This window comes from Canis lupus, chromosome 2 (assembly GCF_003254725.2).
Source record: "Canis lupus dingo isolate Sandy chromosome 2, ASM325472v2, whole genome shotgun sequence".
NCBI lineage: Eukaryota > Metazoa > Chordata > Mammalia > Carnivora > Canidae > Canis > Canis lupus.
The window spans coordinates 2163824-2185168 of record NC_064244.1 but is presented as its reverse complement, the minus strand read 5'-3'; the positions used below and the strand labels follow the sequence as shown (position 1 = coordinate 2185168).

General features: G+C 48.8%; 1 long non-coding RNA gene across 1 annotated transcript; it reads left to right on the top strand.

Moving 5' to 3' along the window:
- Window positions 1-1164: 1164 nt before the first annotated feature.
- LOC112678984 (uncharacterized) lies at window positions 1165-14276 on the top strand. Its single transcript, XR_003148041.3, has 4 exons — window positions 1165-1314; window positions 6179-6302; window positions 6466-6610; window positions 13697-14276. It is a non-coding gene; the product is annotated as an uncharacterized LOC112678984 (long non-coding RNA).
- The last annotated feature ends 7069 nt before the right edge of the window (window positions 14277-21345 follow it).

The following is a 21345-nucleotide window of genomic DNA, read 5'->3' as shown; positions in this document are numbered from 1 at the left end:
CCCAGGGCCTCCGGGCTCCACCCCCAGGGGCTCCGGGCTCCACCCCCAGGGGTCGGGCTCCACCCCCAGGGACTCCGGGCTCCACCCCCAGGGCCTCCGGGCTCCACCCCCAGGGGCTCCGGGCTCCACCCCCAGGGGTCGGGCTCCACCACCAGGGGCTCCAGGCTCCACCCCCAGGGGCTCGGGCTCCACCCCCAGGGTCTCAGGGCTCCACCCCCAGGGGTCGGGCTCCACCCCCAGGGCCTCCGGGCTCCACCCCCAGGGGCTCGGGCTCCACCCCCAGGGACTCCAGGCTCCACCCCCAGGGGCTCGGGCTCCACCCCCAGGGGTCGGGCTCCACCCTCAGAGGCTCTGGGCTCCACCCCCAGGGGCTCCAGGCTCCACTCCCAGGGGCTCCAGGCTCCACCCCCAGGGGCTCGGGCTCCACCCCCAGGGGCTCCGGGCTCCACCCTCAGGGGCTCCAGACTCCACCCGCAGGTGCTCTCGGCTCCACCCCCAGGGGTCGGGCTCCACCCTCAGGGACTCCGGGCTCCACCCCCAGGGGTCGGGCTCCACCCCCAGGGCCTCCGGATTCCACCCGCAGGTGCTGTCGGTTCCACCCCCAGGGGTCGGGCTCCACCCTCAGAGGCTCTGGGCTCCACCCCCAGGGGCTCCAGGCTCCACTCTCAGGGGCTCCAGGCTCCACCCCCAGGGGCTCGGGCTCCACCCCCAGGGGCTCTGGGCTCCACCCCCAGGGGCTCCAGGCTCCACTCCCAGGGGCTCCAGGCTCCACCCCCAGGGGTCGGGCTCCACCCTCAGAGGCTCTGGGCTCCACCCCCAGGGGCTCGGGCTCCACCCCCAGGGGCTCCGGGTCCACCCCCAGGGGCTCCAGACTCCACCCGCAGGTGCTCTCGGCTCCACCCCCAGGGGTCGGGCTCCACCCTCAGAGGCTCCGGGCTCCACCCCCAGGGGCTCGGGCTCCACCCCCAGGGGCTCCGGGCTCCACCCCCAGGGGCTCCAGACTCCACCCGCAGGTGCTCTCGGCTCCACCTGCAGGTGCCCCCCGCCCCCCCCCTCTTTGCCCGCCGGGCTCTAGAGCGACCTCTCACCTCAGCTCTGCGGATCAGCCACAGATTAAACATTCCAGAGGGGAGAGGAGTCCTCTCTTACAACATGTACGTGGGAGCAAATGTTTTAGTAAAATATTAAGTTGAGCAGACCAATTTCCGTTACTAAGAAACTGGTCGTCACACTTTGAAAATACTCTGCTGTTGAAGCACCGGCTTCCTCCAACCTGGACTCGGCGGGGCCTTGAGCTGCATCGGTGTGCAGCAGGTGAGCAGGTGCAGGGAGGTCAGGACCCGGCCGGGCCGCAGCAGCCCCGAGGTGCCGTGGGCGGCAGAGGACACGCTCCCGGCCTCCAGCGACAGGCACAGGGGCACTGGGACTCCGGTTAAGGGGCCGATTTAGAGAAGCGCTTCCAAGATGTGGCTGTATGCTCTTTTTCATTTTCAGGGCTTTGGAAATGTACTCGGAATTTCACACGAGATAGACAAGCCTCTAGGCTACGAGTGCTGCCACACAGGGCATTGGTTCCTAATGGCCTCCCGGAGGCTTCCCGGCTTGTCCTAGATCGTGCAGTAAGCATGACTTACTACCCCATGATTCACACCCTGGAGTCTTCTTTATTTTTTTTTTATTTTTTTATTTTTTTAAATTTGTATGCTTTTCTCTCTTTGCCAGTTTATTTTTTTTTTTATTTTTTTATTTTTTAATTCATGATAGGCACACAGTGAGAGAGAGAGAGAGAGGTAGAGACATAGGCAGAGGGAGAAGCAGGCTCCATGCACCGGGAGCGCGACGTGGGATTCGATCCCGGGTCTCCAGGATCGCGCCCTGGGCCAAAGGCAGGCGCCAAACCGCTGCGCCACCCAGGGATCCCTGGAGTCTTCTTTAAAATGTAATCCAAGAGACAATTTTTCATCTAATTTAAATCATTACTTGTTGAAGTACTAGATACTTTATCAAGAGATGGATAGGGGAGTAGGTAGCAATAACAACGTCACCGAGAAATATGAAAAGCCTTCTACAGTAGCTCGAGCTGACACATACTTATTTAGGGACATGAGTGATGGTGATCCTGTGCATGAAGAAGATTGGGTATAACTGGTAACAGAAGTGGTAATAACATGCCATGATTTAATCATTTCTTCTCTCTTCATAAAATGGTTGAAATTTGTTAATTTTATTATTTGTTAAGATTTTATTTATTTATTCACGAGAGACACACATAGAGAGAGAGGCAGATACATAGGCAGAGGGAGAAGCAGGCTCCCTAAAAAGGCCAGAATAAGCCTGTGCCTGGATGTTCAAACTCTGAGCAACTGGCTATAATTTTCATTAAGTTGTTCTAACAATAGCAAGCTTGAAGATGCTTTGAAAACATCATGTGAGTTAAAAAGCAAAAGAGTAATTTCATTGCTCACTAATTCTGGATGCACAATTTACTTAGTGATACTGGCACATTCCAGTGTACTCTTTGTCTATATTGATACCTATCAATGGCATTCTTTTATTTCACTATCGTCACTAGGTTTTATTTATTTTTTTTAAACAATTTTTATTTATTTATTTATTTATTTAACGATTTATTTATTCATTCAGACAGAGCGAGAGAGAGGCAGAGACACAGGCAGAGGGAGAAGCAGGCTCCATGCAGGAAGCCCGACGTGGGACTCGATCCCGGGTCTCCAGGATCACACCCCGGCGCTAAACCACTGTGCCACCAGGGCTGCCCTGTCACTAGGTTTTTTTGTTTTTTGTTTTGTTTTGTTTCCATCACTAGGTTTTATTTTTTATTTTTATTTTTTTAAATTTTATTTATTTATGATAGTCACATAGAGAGAGAGAGAGAGGCAGAGACACAGGCAGAGGGAGAAGCAGGCTCCATGCACCGGGAGCCCGATGTGGGATTCGATCCCGGGTCTCCAGGATCGCGCCCTGGGCCAAAGGCAGGCGCCAAACCGCTGCGCCACCCAGGGATCCCCCATCACTAGGTTTTAAATGGAAATGTGTGTGTGTGCACACACACTAATTTTAATGGATGGCCTAGCTACATTGTCTCTGGTATCACTTCTGTGTATCCATGCTCAATAGAAATTGGAAGGAACATATAAAGCTTTTCTTACTTACAGACATCTTTTAAAAACTAGGCCGAGGAACGCCTGGGTGGCTCAATGATTGAGCATCTGCCTTTGGCTCAGGGTCTGATCTTGGGGTCCTGGGATCGAGTCCCGCATTGGGCTCCCTGCAGGGAGCCTGCTTCTCCCTCTGCCTGTGTCTCTGTGTCTCTCTCTGTGTCTCTCACAAATAAATAAATAAATACAATCTTTAAAAAAAAAAACTTGGCTAAGAAATTAATCCTCACACTAACATGAGGCCCATGCAGATATTATGCTTCCTCATGTGGAACCCATACATATATTCTGGGATCTCCATCTTATTAAATAATCATAAAATACCAGAATTTTTATCAACTCAATCTCCTTCCAACTCACTAATCTTGCACTGGCTGAGATTCAGCCAGTGCTTATAGTATTGCATACCATCAAATTAAAAAGTGTGATTTTATCTTTAACTCACCTGGGAAAGGTAAAATATCTTGAAACTTAAAAATTTTGGTCAACAAAAACAGAATGGAGAGACAGTTGGTATTCTTTCCAGAAACTTTAGTTGAAAAAATGCTCTTGGAGGCAAGGTCAGTCTGCAGCTGTCCGCCGAGCCCCACTTGAAATAGGATTGACTGGAGTCAAAAATCTTAGTATCTACTCAGAATAGGAGAAGAGGAGAGAGGAGGCAAGGTGAAGAAACAGCTATAAAATTTTTTTTTTTAATTTTTATTTATTTATGATAGTCACAGAGAGAGAGAGAGAGAGAGAGACAGAGACACAGGCAGAGGGAGAAGCAGGCTCCATGCACCGGGAGCCCGATGTGGGATTCGATCCCGGGTCCCCAGGATCACGCCCTGGGCCAAAGGCAGGCGCCAAACCGCTGCGCCACCCAGGGATCCCAAGAAACAGCTATATAATTAATCCTTCTGTATAGCACAGCATTCTGGCCGTATTTGTTTCTCTATCCTACAAGACATGTCAAGCAGCACCCTTTATATCTTAGGTAACGGGTTTACAGAGACCAAGTTGACAGGAGCTGACAGCTCACAAGGGCAAAGCCGAGAATCAAACTTGAGTCCGTGCGAGTCCACAGCCCCTGAAACGGAGAAGCAGGGGTCTACCTGGTGCACTGGCACTCACCAGGCGATGGTCTCAGTGTGGGTGCTTGGTAACTATTGTTTGATGAGAAGGATTTTGGCATCTTCTTAAGAAAGTCTTTTATCCATCGAAGGCTTTGGGGAATCCAAACAGAAGCCTGCATTTCCATCTTCTCAGCTCCCCTGTCCAAAAACTCATGCTCAGAAGTCTACAGTGGCCCTTCTGGTGAGCTGAACAAGGTTGAGCTGTGCAATCCTTCTCCTGACTTTGATTGCAAGGCAGCAAGCAAGATGTAGTTCATAATTACCTCCCAGATAATTGCACAACGTGTGTGTGCCTTGCAAACCTGGTCTCAAGCCATGTAGATACATGCAGAATGAAGAGTCTTTACATGATGGGATCTGCCACTACCTGCAGGACTCCTGCCACCCCAAAGGGGATGATTGAAGATAACAGGATGGGCTGTCCTGGGGTTTTGTTTGACAATCCCATACGGACACAGCCCTCCAAGAGTTAGAGCCTGAGGATCTTAAAAGGCCTTCACATTTCCGTGTCAGACAATGTTTATTTGTTTTAAATGTTCGGAAGGCCTCTACAGAGAGAACACAGCAGATTCCATTGTGTTTCTAGAAGAGAACCTGGATGTGAACCATGACAATGTAAAATTAAAACAAAAGCCCAGAGGGGAACAGAGGTGGAGGGTCAGGCAGAGGGAGGTGGAGGAAAGCCCTGCAGCTTTTCACGGAGCCCTTCGGCACCCCTTGGAATTTTTATACTAAATTTAAGTAATATATTAAAGACATGAAGCAAATCATTTATATCCACCCGAGCCCCATAAAAGGGGACAGAAAGCACCTGGGCCTTCAGAGTCTGGCCACTGTATCTGAAAACTTCCCTTAGATGCCAAGTGCTTTGTGTTTCTCGCAGGCAGATGCTATGTAAACATCCATTGTGTTTTTCTCTTCCTCCCTTTCATTGAAGGTTGAAGGCACCAAATTTCTTTCAGAAAGTTTTAAAAATGAGTACAGGGGGAACACCTGGGTGGCTCAGTCAGTGAAGCATCTGCCTATGGCCCAGGTCATGATCCCGGGGTCCTGGGATTGAGCCCCATGTCAGGCTCAGTGGGGAGTCTGCTTCTCCTCCTCTCTCTGCCCTCCCCTTCTCTCACTGCCATGGGCTCTCTCTCTCTCTCAAAGAAATCTTAAAAAAAAACAAAACAAAACAAAAAACCCAACCAGTACAGGCATTCATCAAGGCACCATATTTGAAGGGATGAACAGTGTCCATAGGCCAGAAATTGGGAAAAGTCACCTTTCCACAAGCAGCTCTAATCAGGAATGTGGGAGGCAGCAAGGTTTATCACTCTGGGCACATTGGACTTTCTGGTCTGAGATGCAGAAGTTTCATCTCGGGGTCAATTATTCCTGCACTGAGAAAGTAGGTGCAGGCCCAGCTGGATGAGTGGAGGACACTCCTTGCTGGTGGCCAGGCAGCTCACCGAAGGTCCTGCTCTTCCTACCCCTTGGAAAAGAGAATGTGTTTTGTGACCTCATACACTTTTAAATCTGCTTTGTAAAAAATAAAAAAATAAAATAAAATAAAATAAAAAATAAATAAATCTGCTTTGTAGAAGGCTCTTCCCAGAAGGCGGGTATTCTGAAGCAAAAACCACCAGTGGTCTCTTCAGGAGAAGCAGAAAGTAGTGTTCCAGTAATAGTTCTTGGCTGCAGGCCTGAGCTGTCAGGCATCCTGTGGCTCAGAGGGGGGCATCCTGGGATTTGGAGGGGGAGCTGTCAGAGGCACGAGGTGGCCAAGCCAGACTGCTTGCTACAGGCTCATCCTGGGAAAGTGCTCTCAGCAGGCCTGGGGCACAGCCCGGGAAGGAGGATGACACTGCTGCCTTTCTGGGTAATTTTCTTGTTTCCCTCCAGGTGAGACCCAAGCCTACTGAAACTGTTAGAATCCCCATGCTGTTTTCCCAAGGAGTATTCCAATACCAGAAGAATGGAAACTTCCCATGTTCCAAAGGAAGACTTCCCAGGTACCGGGTCGAAGGTAAAAAGGTTGAATTTTTTCCAAGTGAACTAAATACCCCAACAAATTCATCTTTAAACGCATCTTTTAACACTCCCACCTGTACTCTTAAAGAACACCATCACAATGTTATTCTCCCTTAAGGTTTATGAACACAGGCTTTAGGGTGTTTCCCCCCTTGCAGGACTTGGCTGGCAAAGGAAAGGAGAGTATGCTCACAGCTCCACAAGGGGCCTGGAGGCCAGACTGCCTACATGGAACCAGCTGCGGGCAAATTGGTGTGCGCCTAATTACTTCTGAAGCAAAAATCTTTATTTAGAGACAGTTATGTAAGTATTAAAGAGTACTTCATTTCAAAGGCTTGAGCTTTCTGGAAAAAAAATGTAACAAATCGTTCATTTATTCGTTTAGTCAATGACTATTTCACGGGACGGTACTTGGTAGCAGGTCTGCTCGAAGGCTCCCCGGGAACGAACCCAGAAACAGTTCTCCTGAAATGTGTGTTCTCATATTCTTGTGGCAGAAGACAGACAATAAACAAGCCAGCAAGCAAACCATATGTGGTGTTAGATGGTGACAGTGCCGTGAAGAAAATAAGTCAGGAAACAGGACAGGACATGTGCGTGGGTGGGGAGGCTGCCCTCTGAACAGGGTGTTCGGGGAAAGCCTCCCTGTGAGGACCACATTTGAGCTGGGACCCGGAAGGCCTGGAAAATCTTGAGAAGGACCCAGGCAGGGACAAATCTGTGTGCTAGGGTGAGGGAAGAAGAAGTCAGGAAGGGGCTGGGAGAGCTTGTGGTTTGGCTGAGGAGGGGAATGTAGACGTTGTGTAGGGCCTAGGGGCCATTTTGTTTTATTATGTTTAATTTTTTTATTTTATTATTTTTTATTTTATTTTATTTTATTTATTTATTTATTTATTTATTTATTTATTTATTTATTTATTTATTTATGATAGTCACAGAGAGAGAGAGAGAGAGGCAGAGTCATAGGCAGAGGGAGAAGCAGGCTCCATGCACCGGGAGCCCGACGTGGGATTCGATCCCGGGTCTCCAGGATCGCGCCCTGGGCCAAAGGCAGGCGCCAAACCGCTGCGCCACCCAGGGATCCCTAATTTTTTTATTTTTTAAAGCTTTATTTATTCAACTTAGAGAGAGAGAGAGCACGAGTGGGAGGGGCAGAGAGAGGGAGAGAGAATCTTAAGCAGACTCTAGGCCCTACTTACACCCCAACACGACCTCGACTCAACATGGGGCTCAATCTCACAACCCTGAGACCACACCCTGAGCCAAATACTCCTAGGCCTGGGCCACCCAGGCGCCCCCCTGTGGGCCATTTTAAAAGATGATGGCTTTTCTGTGAGCAAGCTGAGAAGCCAGTCCCCAAAGGTGTGCTAGCACAGAAATGCTTTTAGCATTAAAAGCATTGCTCGGGCTGCTGTTTAGAGAATAAACTGCTGTGAGGTGGTACAATCCAAAGCAGGCAGATCAGCTAAGAAGGTCATTGCAATGATCCAGTGGTCTGAATTATGTCGGTGATAAGTAGTAGGTAAAGTCTGGCTCTGTCTTGAAGACAGACTGGATAAGATCTGCTGACAGATTGGACGTAGGATGTGGAAGAAAGAAAGGAGTTGAGGATGATGCTCAGTGTTTGGATCTGAGCAATTGTATTCATCTGCTTGGTCTGTCATAACAAAATACTGCAGACTGGGTGGTTTGAACAACAGAAATTCATTTCTCACAGTCCTGAAGGCTGGGAAGTCCAAGACCAGGGTCCCAGCGTGGCTGGTTTCTGGTGAGTCCTCCATCTGCTTTGCAGACCACACCCTTCTCATTGTGTCCTCAATGGTGGGAAGAGAACTCTGGTGTCTCTTCTTCTTTGATAAGGACACCAATTCTGTTGGCTCAGGGCTCCAACCTTACAACTTCATTTAAACTTAATTACCAAATAAATAAATAAATAAATAAATAAATAAACTTAATTACCTTGAGGCCCTGTCTCCCATACAGTCACATGGGGGCTTAGGGTTTCAACATATGGATTTGGGGTAGAGGGCAATACAATTCAGTTCACAGCAGCTACTGAAAGGGTGAGCTGTCATTTGCCAAAACGAGACGTTGTGCCATGTGGTGAGTTGTGGAGGAAAGAGCAAGAGTTCAGTTTTGGAGAAGTCAGGCTTGAGATGCCTATCTATCTGGGAAGTTGGTCATAAAGTTTGAAATTAGGGGGCAGGTCTCCAGCAGAGATATAAAATTAGGAGACTTCACCCTCTTGGCAACCGGGAGACTAGATGAGATCACTAGAAGTGAGGAGGACTAGGCCTGAGCACCCCAACACAAAGAGTCTGGGAGTGAGGAGGAACAGCAGAGGAGACTCAGAAGGAGCAGCCAGGAACACAGAAGTGCCGTGTCCCCAAAGCCAATTGAAAATTGCATAATGAAGAGGAAGTGGTTGACTGTGCCAAGAGCTACACATCAGTCAAGAAAGAGCAGAATAAGAACTGAGTGTTGGATGAAGGTCACTGGGGACCTGGACAGTGGTGGTGGTCACGGGTGAGGCCTGGCTGGACGTACTCATGAGACACGGTAGGAAGCACTTGAGGATGGTGTATGTGGCAGCCCCTCCAGAAGCTATGCTGGAAATGGGGGAGAGAAACAGTGTGGTAACCGAGGGGGCTGAGGGCCAAAGACGGGTTCTCTTCTGGGGGTGGGGTGGGGGGCGGATATTTTACATTGCGTTCATATGTTGGAAAGATAGAGAAAAGGGGATGAAAACTTACGTCTTTCATTCTCTCACTGGCTGTTGACTGATGAAGCTTTCTCTTCTTCATTTAAAGACAGAAGTAGTCCTCTCTCCCCTACAATACCTGGGCTTGCTCAAACCCAGCTTTGCACCTGAGGCTCCCAGCCTGAGTACAACTTTTCCCATCTGTCCTGCCACTTGTGAACAATGGCCAGCTAGCCTTCAGGGAGTGCTGTCTGCCAGGCTCTACCTCCAATGAGTGATTCAGTGCTCAGAACACCCCTATGAAAATGGTAACACTGTTGCCCTAAATTATAGGTGCAGAAGCAGGGGATCGAGTTTAGGTAATGGTCTAAATTTATGGAGCAGGAACTGGGTTCAGCTCTAGGAGGTAGTTTCTGAAGCTCATGGTCTTAATCTTTACTGACTCAGGGAGAAGAAACGGCCTTTATTTTTTAGACGTCTCTCTGTACAACTGCTACGGCTTCTCAGTCCCTGCCCCTGCTCCCCTTCAGAGCACCCTATGGTCTCCCAGCACTAGTGCTGCACCAGCCTCCTGTGCCCAATGACTCTTGTCTTTTCGGAGGTGTCCTTGTGGATGCTTTCTGGGGAAACAGGCCTGAACCACATCCACCTGAGCTCTTTCCATTACACTCTCCTTGCTAGGCTGTATGAATGAGTAACCCTGCCTTGACTCTCTCCCTTCCGGATCAGATCCAGTAACATCGACATCTCGCTTCTGATACAAAACAGCCAGTTGTGGATGCCTGGATGGCTCTGTTGGTGAAGCATCTGCCTTTGGCTCAGGTGGTGATCTCAGGGTTCTGGGATTGTGTCCCACATGGGGCTCCCTGCTCTGTGGCGGGGTCTGCTTCTCCCTCTGCCCCTCCCCCTGCTCATGCTCTCTCTCTCTCACCCTCTCTTTCTTTCTCAAATAAATAAAATCTTTAAAAAATAGCCAGTTGCAAAACTTTCACTAAATGCCAGAAAATGTTTTCTTTAAGGGCCCATCTGACCTCCAGGGAAAGGCATTTTCAAACAGGACAGCAGACACATTCCACCTCACAGACTCCAGAGGTGCTTGGAGCCAGGTGCAACCTTGGCCGAGAACATGGGCTCATGACACATGTCCAAGGAGGCCTTCTCCTCTCCCACCAAGGGCACCTGCTCCGGTCCCACCACACACAGTCATGGGGGCCCATTGCAGGTGCCGTCAGTAAGTGTTCAGGCACACAGGATCCAGGGAGAGGATGGAATACGCGGGAAACGATTCCTTTTCCTCTGCCACGACTCCCACCTTTTGTTCTTTGTGGTTTGCAGGGTTGTTCTCTCTCTCTATCTCAGGTGTCCCAGGTGACAAATCACGAAATGCCTGTTGGCATTGATTCAGACGCCATTCAGCCCTCTCCACTGAGCAAGATTTCATTCCTCTGCAGGCAGCGAGGCACTCCGGTTCCCTCCTGTTTCGTACCAGGGTCAGGGTGGGAGCGGCATGAGGGACCATGGCTTAGGTCAAGGTGGTCCATAGACCACCCACCTTAGAACTGCTGAGGGTGACTCCTGACTCCATCCTGCCACTCCCCTCCCCCACCCCCTGCCCTGGCCCCAGGCTAACAGAAGCAGAATAGACAGGGAAAAGGATCAGAAGCTCAATTCCAAAAAGCTCCCTGGGTGGTTCTGATACACACAGAAGACTGAGGACCAGCCACCTAGGATGTGCCCAGGGAGAAATGAAAGAAAGGCTGGCCCTCCTGGGTTGTCCGCCTCCAGGTCCAGTGCAAAAGAAAGCTAGGGAAGCCCAGCAGATGAGAGGGAAGACACTTGGGGAGAAGCCTGGTTCTTCCTTCTGAGCCACACACTGCCCCTCCCCAAATGTGAGGTGGATGCACTCTACAGAGTGTGAGCATGTGATTTTCAAACTTCCATCATATAGAGCAAAGAACACATTTTTAATCTTAGAGCATAAAAGATTTATAGGTCATCTGGCCCAACTAGTTATCTCAGTGTAAGTTGAATTTGGATCAAATCTCTTTTGTCTAATAGATGAGGACACTGAGGCCCAGGCAGCTTTGGTCACTTGCTCAGTCACTGAGCCAGCTAGTGGTAGAACCAGGCCTAGACACAGACTCCTGTCCTCAGAGCTTTATCTGATATCCCAAACCTAAATAACCTTGATGAGGAGTGGGCAGATGGATTCTTGAGGGGCTTAGAGGTTGATGCTGATGCCTGGGGTCACCCCAAAGCCGTGGCTTGCACATTCGGCTAACTGAGGAATCTTGTCATATATATGGTCTTATATGGTCATATATATGATCTCTATCTCTCTCTCCAGAGATACATACAATACATACATAATATATATTGAGAGAATCATTTCTCGAATGTCTATCACATTCTTCATCTCAAGTGTTTTGCCTCTATTTTGTCAATTTTCACCCAAACTCCACAAAGTTCCATCATTTCCATTCTACACAGGAGGGAGCCAAAGCTCAGAGGTTAAGTAACGAGATCAAGATCACATTCCTGTGAGTAGAGAAGCCCAGAATGGGGGCGGGGTTCCTCTCATTCCAAACCCTGCGTTGGTTCCACACTTGGCGCTGGCTCCTTAAATCCAAACCCCCTTGAGACTGAACGTGGGCATTGGCAAGAGTTAACGCCTTCCTTTCCGTGGGAGCCCTGCTGAACCACAGTGCTGGTTCTAACTAGTCATCACCTTGTCTCTCCAGTGGGAACCCTCACTGGAAATGCAAATTAAGATAAAAAAGCTACTTACTGAATGCAAAGACAGAAAAAAGAAATTCAATAGCTTTGCAGGCCATCCTTATCAGGTGGAGGCCATGCAGGGGTGGCCAGGCTGCCCGTCTGAGGCCTGGGGGCCACATGTCAGGCTGCTGCAGCCGTGCCCTTAGCACCCAGCTGTGGCCCCACCACTTCTGCCCTGGGACTGCGTTTTCACAGTCGGGATTCAGTTCCCCTTGTCATGTCACATTCTAAAGAAACTGCAACTCATGGCTTATTTGGCTTTGGGTACATTTTAGTTGCCTGCTCCTTAATGGGACCTCGGGAGCCTCCTTGCACATCCACAGACAACAGCTGGGAAGCATTTTGTCTGGGAAATGGTGAGCTTTTAAAATCTCATTTGCAGTAAGTGCATCCAAGTAAATCTCAGTGACCCTGGACCTTGCTTGGCAGGCTCCCGTAGCCAACGGGCAATCCAATTTCCTTCAGTCTGCAGTGGCCACTGTTCACTGCTAAGAGCCATTGTTTTTGGTTTTGGTTTTTGGTTCACTTTTAATGATAGTGTGTGCTCATACTATACTTGGCAGTAGAAAAGGGCATTCTGTGAAAAGAAACTCTCTTTCCACCTGACCTCTTGACTTCCGATCCTCAGTTGACTCTTCCAGCGGCAATGGGTCTTTTCCACTGTTGGTGCATGTTTACATTTCACTTTTTAAAATTAAAAGGAACAAAGTGTATTTCAAAAAACATGATAATGTGTGTCTAGATGCCCACAGACGTTTACTAAATGTTAATCTATTTCTTATTTAAGGCCTCACTCTGCCTCTGTCAGCCAGCTCTTGGACTCTGCAGCATTTGCCAAAGTCTCTTAACCTGGAGAGCAGGCAAAGTTCAGATCCATTTGGCTTCCTGAAAGTAGATCTGATGAAAGACTTGGTGTAGGAAGAAGCTGAATAAATGGACAAAACTGTGATTTTAAATTAAGTCAGGATATTAGGACCTAAAGCCGCACTGTTCAGTGTAAAACTACTAGCACACGTGGCTATTTAAATTAAAATCATTAAACATTTAATAAAATTAAATGTAATTGAACGTTCAGTTCCTTGGTTACATTAACTTCATTTTAAGTGCTCACTAGCCACATGTAGCTCATGGCTACCACCCTGGACAGATCAGATCTAGAATACTGCCATCACTGCAGAAGGCTCTAGTAGACAGCACTGTTCTGGATGGCCCAGCAGCTCGTCTTCACTAGTCTCCTATGGAGACATTCTGATCTTCCTACAGGCTGGTGAATCTTCACAATCTGCTTTACTTCCAGGTGCTAAGCCAACATTTCCTCTGCCTACAACATCCATTCCATCCCTTCCCATCCACACCTTTTGCTCAACTAACTCCAGCAAGATCTCAACTGAGGAGTTATTTCCTCCAACAAAGCATTTCTAACCCCTGAAAGTCTAGATTATGGCTGCCCTTTTGGCTGTCCCAACAGCACCGTCTGCTCTGTCATTTCCCCATCACAGCATACTTTCACGATGTATTGTGAATATCGGCTTGTCCGTATCTCTCATTTATCCATTCACTTATTCATCTAATGGACATTTACTTATGAAGCACCAGACACTGTGCTAGGCATGGCGATTCTCTGGTGACAGGCACAGCCTTTGTCTCACAGAGCAGCTGTACCGTGTGAGGCAGGAGTCACAGCAGTCTTGTTCACAGTTCATTCCAATCTAGATGCCTGGCACATAGTAGGTGGTTCAACATATTTGTTGATAGGATGAATGGAACGTTCTTCAGGAATGGGCTGTTATAACATGTCCGTCTGGATGGGGGCTAGGACACAGATAATGTGTAGTAAAATGTAATTGTCAAAATCTATGATTACTGTGGTGAGTTAAATAGTGGTCTCCCTAAAAATTCCTGTCTTCCAGAGAACCTCAGAACGTGCCTTTACTTGGATATAGGGTCTTTGCAGATGCAATTAATTAGGAAGATGGGCCCTAAATCCAATGCCTGATGTCTTTATAAGAAAAGGAGAAGACACACAGAGAAGACTACATGAAGATGGAGGCAAAGATTGGACTGATGCATCGACAAGCCAAGAACTGCCAAAGATTTGGTGGAGCAGCTAGAGGTGGAAGATGCAAAGAAAGATCCTGCCCTAGAGCCTTCAGAGACTGTACAGCCTACCAGTGACTTGATTTTGGGCTTCTACCCCCCCAGAACTATGAGAGAATAAGTTTCTGCTGTTTTCCACCACCGAGTTTGTGGTAATTTGTTATGGCAGCCCCGCCACCAAATGCATTTTCATGTTTGCCTCCATACTATGGAGTGGAATCCTATGTTAGAAACACAGCGTGGGGATCCCTGGGTGGCGCAGCGGTTTGGCGCCTGCCTTTGGCCCAGGGCGCGATCCTGGAGACCCGGGATCGAGTCCCACGTCGGGCTCCCGGTGCATGGAGCCTGCTTCTCCCTCGGCCTATGTCTCTGCCTCTCTCTCTCTCTCTCTCTCTCTGTGACTATCATAAATAAATAAAAATTAAAAAAAAAAAAGCAAGAAGCACAACTTGGATCAAGGCTACCACCAGGAACAGTCTGCTGATACGGTGCTTTTGTTTTGTTTTGAGTATGTAAGATACAGTCCTATCTGAGTAAGAAAAAGATAGCATGTCTATGCTTAGTGTGCCCTGCGTGTGCGCTCACACTCAACAGGCAGGAAAACCTCTAGAAAGAGATTCCGAACTTTCAATAGTGCTTAGCTGCGGAAAGTGGAAGTGAAGAGCAAAATCCTTCAAAGGGAGGGAGCTCACGTTTTTATTCCATATACCCCAGCATTACTTTGATTTTTTTAAAAGCAATAATCTTGTATTACTATTGTGATTTTTCAACCACAAAAACATTGAAACCATTTTGATTAGCGGAGGGTCACAGCCCATCTCCCCTGTGCAATAGCTCGTTTCTACTGGGCCTGAGTCTGTCTCAAGATAATTAGTGTATCTGTGTATCAGGGGAGGAACGGGATGAACACAAGACGCCTAGCGAACCCCGTCTTTCCTGCGACCGACCAGACCCTCCAGGGGCGGAGACCTGAGCCTGCCCTCGCGCCCCCCCTTGCTGCGCTGCCTGTGGCCCGCCCCACCCCGGGCTCCGCCCGCAGCCCGGACCTGACTCCACCCACCAGGAGCCCAGGCTCCGCCCACCGGGTGCAGGCCCGTGGGTGCTGGGAACTGAGGGCTTGTCCGGAGAGCTGATCCGGCAGTGCCCTTGGCGAACCCATGAGTCCAATCAGCGGAGCCTGGGGCTGCCAAAGCCGAGATTCCTGTGCAGACAGAGCTGCAGTTCGGTCTCCCAAGGAGTCCAGCAAAGACGAACGAACTGGGCTCACCCGGGAGTGGGTGTCATTTATAAAGCTTTTGATGACACGATGTCCCCCATTTCAAACCCTTATGCATCTGGGGGAATGCCCGGCGCCCAGCAGCACTTTTAGGAGATCTCCTACACACCACATGGAGTAAGGACCCAGTGACAAATGACAGACCCGTCTCTGGCCCATTCACCCCGGTACCCTCAGATGCCCAGCCATGGGCTTGGTGGGCACCGGGAAGCAGGAAAGGACAAGCTCCCTCAGGAAACAGTGCAGGCCCCGTGGGGGTGGCGCAGAGGGGACCAGAGCCATTCTTGCCATGCGGCCTTGGGGCCTTCAGAGGACAGTGTGTCCCCCACCCTGTGCCCTGCTAGGATGGTGGTGAAGAACGGAGGACACACCTCCCGGGAGCCCTAAATGTAAGTGGGGATGGGAACAAGACTTTTCCTTTCATATCACAAGAGGTCACACCTGTGGACCAGCCTGTATGCAGAGCTACAGGGCTCAGCGCTTTGCTGTGTGCATCAACCTCTGCATACCCCCCACTCCAGAGGGGGACAGAGAGGTTATGCTCTGTACACCGTGGTCACACGGGGTGAGGGAAATGTCTTCCCCACCACCGCTCCCTAATCTGTGTGTCTGAGTACCAGGCCCCAAGCTGTTCCATTTCTCATTTGTATAGGAGTCTACTGCCTGTGCCTATGGTAGGAAAGCAGAAGGCCTGCTCTCACCCCACCTTGGGGGCCAGACAACTGGTTACTGTGAACAACAGTTCACAGTAACTTCCCAGTTCACAGAAATAGGGGAAAATCCTCGAAACAAAAACTCTTGGGGTGCCTGGGATGAGCATCTGCCTTCGGCTCAGGTCATCATCTCAGGTCCTGGGATGGAGTCTGCCATCTGGCTCCCTGCTCAGGGGGCATCCACTTCTCCCTCTGTCCCTCCCCCTGCTCGTTCTCTCTCTCTTTCTCTCTGCCTCAAATAAATAAAATCTTTTTAAAAACAAGCAAAAAAAGTCTTGCACTTATCTCTGTCATGAAGTGATTTTTTAAAATGTAAACCGAGCTTTTTCTATTTCCCTAGTAAGTGATTGCTGTCCTAAAGCGAACTTTCTCTTGAACTGAGCCTTCCCGTGGAGTCAGAGTTGGAGCCAGAGTCAATCCTCAAGGAACATGGGAAGGTTGGCAGAGGGTCCAGCACAGTTGCCTCCAGCCTTTTGGGTCTTGGGCATATAGAGTCTTTTCCTTTCTTCAGCTGACTAGATACTGACGTTCCATTCTGAAGGGCATCTAGAGGAACAATTGTACACAGGATGTATGAACGTCACACCCGTCGTCAATGAGCTTTTGCTATAACGTGCTTTTTTATGTTTCCCACTTTGTCATTCTTATAATGTATTTCCATATATTTCCCACCATTTAGGTTGTAGCTAAATAAGTGAACAGTCAGGATGTACCTTCCCAGTTGGAAGTCATCACAAACTTCAGTAAGCATCCCTTCACCCCCAATTAACTTCATGGTGGAGCATGCTGCCAGGAGGAAGATATTTGGGGCCCACTTCAATCCTTCCAACTGTTTGAGGGATCCCTGCGTGGCGCAGCGGTTTGGCGCCTGCCTTTGGCCCAGGGCGTGATCCTGGAGACCCGGGATCGAATCCCACGTCGGGCTCCCGGTGCATGGAGCCTGCTTCTCCCTCTGCCTATGTCTCTGCCTCTCTCTCTCTCTCTCTCTCTCTCTGTGTGACTATCATAAATAAATAAAAAAAAAAATAAAAATTAAAAAAAAAAATCCTTCCAACTGTTTGAGACTACCTACGTGGTCTACTTGTGAGAGTGGCCTCAATTGTAAACCTGGAAAAGCACTCACATCAGAATAAATTAGCCATGTGAAAAAAAATGTTTTAATTTACCATGGTACTGAAATTGCTTTTAAAGATTTAAAAGGTGGAGATGGTGATAATTAAACGTGCTAAAAAGGAAAAGAAAAACAAAAGCCTAACAGGCACTCCATAAATGCATCTATAAGACAATAGACCTCAGCCCAGAGGAGACGGGAACACTGGTGTTCAGTGTGATTGAGCTGTGGCCCCTGGGGGTTGGGGGGCAGGGGGAAGGAGCTTCACCCTTGCAGCCATGTGACATTGCTCTGTTAGGTAGACTGAGGCATCGCACTGATCCCTCCAACATATATTTACCGAGTGCCAACTATGGACCAGGGACTATTCTAGAGTTTTGCGATACATCAATGAACAGAACAAAATCTGCTGCCTTCAAGGAACGTACATGACAACAAAGGCAGAAATCAAACAATAAATACAGGCCACTTGGATAGTGTGCCCAAAGATGATAAGAAGGGTCATGGGAAGAGAAGGAGAGGAGGGTAGGGGAGATGTGGCATTGTTCCAGGGAGGGGCTTACCATTCTAAACAGGAATATTCAGGACAGGCTTCACTGAGAAGGTAGATTTAGGTAAACAGTTGCAGGGGTTGAAGGAACAAGAGGAATGAATAGCCCGGAGCAGCTACAGGTAGCAAAGGCCTGGAGGCCAGAGCGTGCTGGGATCTGAGGACAAAGGGGGTCCTGGCAGCTGGAGTAGAGTGACAGAGGGCAGTGTGGCAGGAGCTGCGGGTGCCAGAGGCAAGGGAGTGCGCTGTGTGGGCCTGGGGGCCTCTGCAGTGAAAGACCTTGGCTTTTCCTCTGGGTGATGTGGCTGTGGGAGGGCTTAGAGCAGGATAGCAAGGCTGGCTCACGTTCTGAGAGGGCCACTGGGCTGCCAAGTGCAAAACAGACTGAAAACGGACCAGCACCTGGGCAGGTGGACCAGAGTGGTGGGCGCTCACCTCAGGACGGCAGGGGAAACAGGGAGATTCTGGATCGATTCAGTGGGGTGAGTCAAAAGCACATCCTGGTGGATTTGGATGCAGAAGGTAAACCAGAGAAAGGAGTTAAGAATGATTCCAAAGTTTTAACCTGAGCTGGTGGAAGTGCAGCGCTGCCATCCATGCAGGTTAACTACAGCGTCAGAAATTACCCCTGTAGCCATGTCTGTATTCTTTAGTAGCAGAAGGCTGTAAGGCTCTTAAAGATGCGTGTCACCTGAATTTGCCTGAATCCTTGTAAAACAGTATATATAGTATGAACCAAATATCATATGCTTGTTGCAAACTGCCAGGACCCTGGCAGAAAAATGGAAATTTAGAGACCATTCTTGACTCTTGAAAGTTTATACTAAAGAATGCATGGTACATTATTTTTGATGACATAATTTCCAGAAGTTTTATTTCCACCTAAACCTGGTCATAGAAGCTAATAAATGAGCATGATGAGATAAAAGATAACATTAAGAACAATCTTCTGTTTGAAGCTACATATAAACTGTGACAACACTGCATCTTTTAATCTGATTTTCAAACTGTAATCTCAAAAAATAAAAATAAAATGTAACCCATTTCCCAAATGAAAATGGACATTTGCTTTTTATGACAAATGCAGAAAATGAAGTAGACTTCAGATCCCAGATTTTCCTTTTTGGAATTGTGTGTCAGTGGGAATACAGAATGATACTAAAAGTCTATAATGTATAGTATACCCTGAGGGAGGCCTTTTTTTTTTTTTTTTTAGATTTAATTACTCATGGAAAACATTGAAATAAGTTTAAAGTATACAGCCAGATATGGTAGATCTAAAGAGGAAATAACGAACATAAAGATTATTCTGAAATGTGCTTTTGTATTTTAAATTTTTTTTAATTCTAGGTTTTTGAAGTAAGATATAAAATGATATAACACTTAGTCTCCGAGTTGATAAAGTGAATCCTGATGGACTTCTGTGGCTGTAGCTGTAACTCCCCAAAATACAAATAAACAATGCCAAACTCTAGGAGCATATCTGTTTGTTAAATACAGCCATTATGATTGTTGAAATTATTAATTTGCCTAATATCACCTATGGATTCGGAAATTGTATTTAGTACATTTGTACATAGCATGTGTGAATGTCAACCTGCAGTCACATGGACTGTTGTAAAATGCTTTTTTGTGTTTTCGGTTCTAACTCACTCTTTAAACACTCCATGTACCCCTTTGGGCTAGACTTCTGGAGGCAAATGGCTGAGCTCTCACTAATTATGTCGCTTCCTCACTTGTCAGCCCTTTGAGCAGTCCCTCTGGCTGTGGTCCTGTGCTCAGCGGGCAGGTGGCACTCCTGTCATGACCCCCCCCCCCCCCCCCCCCCCCCCCCCCGGGGCATCGCAGGGGAAGTGGAGCACCCGGTGCAGTCCTCGGGAGGAGGGGACACATTGGCCCAAGGCTGCACAGGGTGAAGCCAGGGGCAAGAAGAGGGACGGATGAAACTGCTTAGCAAAGCAGAAGACCTCCGTGCCCCTCACCGAGCTGTGTCCCCATTACACATACTGCTTCTTCAGTTTTTGTCTTGTATTTATTGTCTTTAATACCAGGTTTGCTCTCCAGTCTCCCATTTCCATGTCATTGTCTTAAAAAAAAATCAACTTATCATGGGTGCAGATGCTCCCGTGGGAGTAGCTCTCGTGTCTTTGAACCCACCTCGGTTCTAGGGACGTTCCAGGGGCAGCAGTCCAGCCAGCCTGGTAGGAGTGTGAAATTTGCAATGAATAGCCCCAGATTGCAGCCTGGGCCCTGCTGCTCATGAGCTTCTGAGCTTCCGAGCACCCTCATCTGCACCCTCATCTGCAAAACAAGAAGATGCATACCCTCCCTCCCTACCGTGAGGGACTAAGGGCCTGCAGTAATGGCCACCACATGATCAGTGCCCTTAGTAGCAGACTGCCGCCTCAGGGGCGCTTGGAGGGCCTTGTCACTCTCAGAACATGATTCCTGCTCCCCGTCTTGGGCTGCAAACCAGGGTGCCCAGCAGTGAGGGAGCAGCTCTGGGGATAGCAGCCCAGGAAGCGGGTTCCTTTGCCTTCTTACCTGCTGCTCTGAGACTCCGTGTCTTCATCTAGAATTTTAGAAATGACAGTAGTCCCTGCGAGTGACTGCAAGGAATGTGAGCACTCTGCAGACCTTGAAGTGAAGGCCCAGAGCAGTTGCTTGGAGGAGCTGGCCAAGCACTACTCAGGCCCCACCCACCACGTCCCTGTCCTGGGGCCCAGGCCTCCCCAGGACTCCGGGGATGCCATACAGGGGAGGCACATCCAGACCAACAACCATGAGGTCGACTGCACTGACAGGCACCGTCCTGGACAAAGACATCATTATGTGGGGCCAAATGCCTCCCTTTTCCCATTGAGAAACAAGAATGGTAACCATCCAAATTTATACGGTCGACCGTAGGACTGGCTGAGGACTCCTTCCTCTGGACCTGGCCATCTGCTCCTGCTCCTGGGATTTCAAGCCACAGAGGGGCTCAGCCCAGTGGAAAAGGCAGCCAGAGCCATGCCCCTTCCTTCTCACGGATGATGGCCCCTCACTGTGCTGTCACCCCCGACTGCTCCGCTGCTGACCAAGCCTGTGTCCTGACATGGACTCTGCTAGCGGCTGACGGGCTGGATCCACAGATGAGTTAGGATGTAGCAATGGCTTTGTGCCCGAGGAAGGCCATGCCTCTAGTTCCACCTCAGTGAAATGTTGAGGCTGGAACAATCATCTTTTGTATTAATTTATACGTTTAGCCACTAACCCAGTCATCAAAAAGTGTCCGCAAAGCCACAAAGTGTTACCCAAATATGAAGTGGTGCTTTGATTGCTGTAGCAGCCTATTGGAGTTGGATGGATGAGTGTTGTTTACTGGATTTCTCAATCTCTTTCTCTTCTAAAAGTGAGTGCTTTTAGGGAATGCAGGGTGTGAGCTTGTTTTTAAGTGCAAGGACCTCACGTTATTTTTAGTATTTCACAATTGCCCTTGAAATAGACACCTGGGCGGGGTGGGGCGGAGGGGGCGGGGTGTCCTCACACCAAGGCTGGGAATCATGGATTTAATCACTTGGGAAGTAGCATAAAGTAGGGCTGGGTCCAGGCAGACTTGAAAATCTTGTTTGAATTTTTGTTCATAACTCTGTAAGCTACCCACATTGCTGCTCTGGTGGTGTTTTTTGCTCTGGGGACCTGATCGAGGTAGGGGTGGGGAGGAATAAGGTTTGATACACATGAGCCCCCCTTCAGTCAGGTTCTCCGTGGATGTGGTTTTTTCTACTCCGTTGTCAGCTTGACAAGGAGGACCCAGCTTTCTCTTGTCGCTT